Here is a 3,620-nt window from a genome sequence, read left to right as displayed (position 1 = left end):
TTGGAACTTGAAGCCGGGGTAAGTAAGAAGTTTGTGCATACAAAAATTTTTAATGGCAACGATAAATTTTTCCTTGATTAGCCGTCCCTGGGTTCCAATTACCGATTCAAAACGATTGCTGTAGATGAGGATACAGTAGCTATCACAATTAAAATCCACACTCAATAGATTAAGTTTGTTATCTTTATCTAAAAAAGATAGCGAGAATTTTTTTCTGCATTTTGTTCAGCGTCAATAGCTCAGGAAAAGGCTCATTAACTTGTATTTCTATGGTTAAGTTTATCAAGGTTAAAAAAAGTTGTTCATAAAGGATGATTTTACTCTCTGGTGGAATTGAAAGTGAGGGATTTTTCTGCAGTTTTAAGCCATGAGAGCAACAGTCAAAAGTAAAGTTGTCTGTGTATGATAGCCTTTAGTTCGTGAGTTAAAATTTTTTCCAACATATTCCACAAGTGTATGAAGACCCAAAGTAATGATGTAAAACTAACCTTTGGTAATGATGCCAACACCCAAGGCAATATCCTCCTCAGTACAGGCAGACGGAACCCAAAGGCCCCAGGAGACATACTATTAAACCAGAAACAGAACATCATCACATACAGCAGCCACTCAACACAATATAAAGTTCTTCACATAGATACTACAGACTTCACTGGACAAGGAATTGAGATTGAATTTCATGTGGAGGTGGAATTTAACGACTTAATTTTCTCCTGGAGATTCTGCACTTTTTTCACATTGGCATCCTTAAGATTGTTTTGTTGTTTATTACATTGATACTCCTAAGTCCTCCTTAGGTAGAGAAGACAGGGGCCATTGAAGACGGGGGCATTATTGGAAGGAACTGTTTTTCAGATGGGGTAATGATAAGTACTGAGAAAATGAGAAAACTCAAACTGACATAAAAGCTTTATCTTTGAGCCAACACCAAATTCTTGAAACTAATTTACAAGGAAATGTATGGAGGGGAGAATTGACAGTCAAATCTTGGGAATTTAACTCTTTAGCTCCCATGAGTAACCAAGCCAGAATTTCTCCTTATAATATAATGTCAAGCATACAAGAGATAAGAAAGTAGATAGTTATCACTAAGGGTACTTTCAGTTTATCTAATACCAAATTCTCTAAACTACAAGGAACATCATTAGAATTGCATGGTAGATAGTAAGGAAATTACTAATGAGATCCTGGGGGTGAAAGGGTTGTGGGTTAATCAGAACCCATAACACCATCAGAACAGACTTTCTCCTTATTACTTGTAAACCTACCATACATAACAAGAGGTTGCTAAGAGAAATGATATTTGTCCTTATCTATCGCACAAACAAGTCGTTTGTATACTGGTATTTTTGTAATATTTCTTCCAGAATTTACTGTGAAAGTGACACCTGGGGCTAGGAAGTAGTGTGCTTCAGGTGTAGTCTTGCATCTTGCATAAGACCCAAGCCATACCAGGTTACCCAGAGTAAGACCACTGCTTGGTCTCCCTGTTGCATCAATATCTGACAATGAAGAACACATATCAGGCACTGTATCAGGTAAAATGTTCAGAGAAATGCGCACACCGTGGTTGGTCAGAACGAGTTCATTAAATTTCCATAAAGTACCCGCCTTACATCACACGAGTGCACTATTGAAGATAATGCTCGCAGCCTACGTCATCGGTATGAGCGCGTCTAATTCTCCAGACATTTTATAAAAGAAATAAAAAAACTTGTTCCTCGAGCATTGTTGAGTTATGTAAGCACTTGAAATTTCAAAGAACACTTGAGAAGTGCGAGAAGCACTCGCCTTAGGCTCGTGCTTCTCCGCACGTCTCTCGTGTTCTTAAAAATTCCCACGTGCTTATATAACTCAACAATGCATTCGGCGTGTTTTTTATTTCTTTATTATAATTCACCCATTAATCTTTGCATATTACTACTGGCTATTTTGCATCGCGTGGTGTATACACAAGGTAATAACCCCCACTTATATAAATGTTTGTCCTTCTGTTGAAAAGAGAAAAATCGAGCAGAAAAAATATTAGTGTAAAAAGTCACCTTTCTATCTACCAGCCACCTGAAGGGGTTTACGACTGATTTTAAGAATTGATGTTTGTATTGCCTAGTTTCTTGGAAGCACTAACTTGTCAAAAAAATATGATCGGGTACTGACTCCAGACTATGGGCTTAATAGCCCTGCCACGGCAAGGAAAGGCCAAAAGGGAATTTCTTCTTGTAGTTGCATTAATTGTCGAGCAGAAAGACAACGAGAAGAAAGTAAACTATCAACTAGGAGGATAGTGTTCGATTTGATACCACATTCTCTGAGTTTGAATTACAAGAAATGCACGGCAATTGGTGGGGAGAGTTTGATATTATAAATTGGGATTAAACTGGACAAATCATGATCGCATGCCAGCACCAAGGTCACTGTGCTGTGTTTTTGTTTTAGCTAAATATCGATTTAGACTAAAAAGACTCGATTTTTTCGCTGGAAGCTTTGAAAAGTCTTCAAAGAGTCTAAACTGTGTCGGGAAAACGTTACAAAGCTCAGTCAACTCTGTAATACGATACCAAAGAGTTTACCAAACTATGTCACGTTTGTGCTTTCCACAAGAATGAAACCACTTGTTAACAATATGGACGACAGTAAAGTAAAACGTGACCTTTGAACCAAGGTGGTACTTATCGTAGATTATCACGTTTGCTACATTTCTTCTAGTTGACAAAAATTACCATAGGACTTGCAGGACTAAGGTTGTTTTTCCGTTTAAGAAAGTTTATGGAACTTGTTTCTATGAATGTAGGGGGGTTTTGAACAAAGTTGAATGTTTTAGTTGACCCTTCATGTTTTGAATAGTGCCAAGTGTTTTGAAAATCGGTGTCATTAGCCATTGCCTGTGGAAATTGGACCGACGTAAAGAAATCTCTTTGTTGAAGTTATTTTTTTAACACTCATAAACTCAAAGTAAGACGATTACTGTAACTGAAACTGATCTTTTTAGAGTAAATGGTAAGTGAGAAGAGCATCGCTACGACATCCGATGTTAAAGTTATGATAAAGCCGGATAAGATCAACTGCTGAAATATCACAAACTATATCAAATTTTATCATATCATTTCGATGTCTTCATTTTTCATTCGGGCACACTTGCCTTTCTCTAACCGTACAACTTTTTGTGTTGTGTTGTTTTGCCTTTTGTTTCACCTTTTATTTGTCTTTGTTTTTTTTGTCTCTTGTTTGAGAAACATTGAAAGAAATATGACTTTGTTAGAAATTTGTCACATGCTAGGAAACTCGTCAGATGTGATAATATGGGAAACAAAGAGTACACTTACATTTGCCTCGCTGTTAACATGTGGCTTCGTTTCCATGTTGGTAGTAACACTCGATAAATGTCTCGGAGGCACCGGTTTAAACCGTGTAAAAGTATTCATTTACTCAGGATTTTTATTCTACAATCATTCATTTGCATATAAAAAATGATTCATTTCGTTTGTTTGTAAAACCTTCCTTTAATAATCTCTTACTGGTAGAAAGAGCAACCTTGAATATCACCTTTGTAATGGAGAGGAGTTTTGGATTCTAGTAACATAGACATGTTGTCAAACTGATATATTTGGAAAGTAAGAGAC

The sequence above is a fragment of the Pocillopora damicornis genome, chromosome 3, assembly GCF_964200805.1.
Source record: "Pocillopora damicornis chromosome 3, jaPocDami1.2, whole genome shotgun sequence".
Taxonomy (NCBI): Eukaryota; Metazoa; Cnidaria; class Anthozoa; order Scleractinia; family Pocilloporidae; genus Pocillopora; species Pocillopora damicornis.
The sequence above is the reverse complement of the archived record's forward strand: the minus strand, read 5'-3'. Positions refer to the sequence as shown.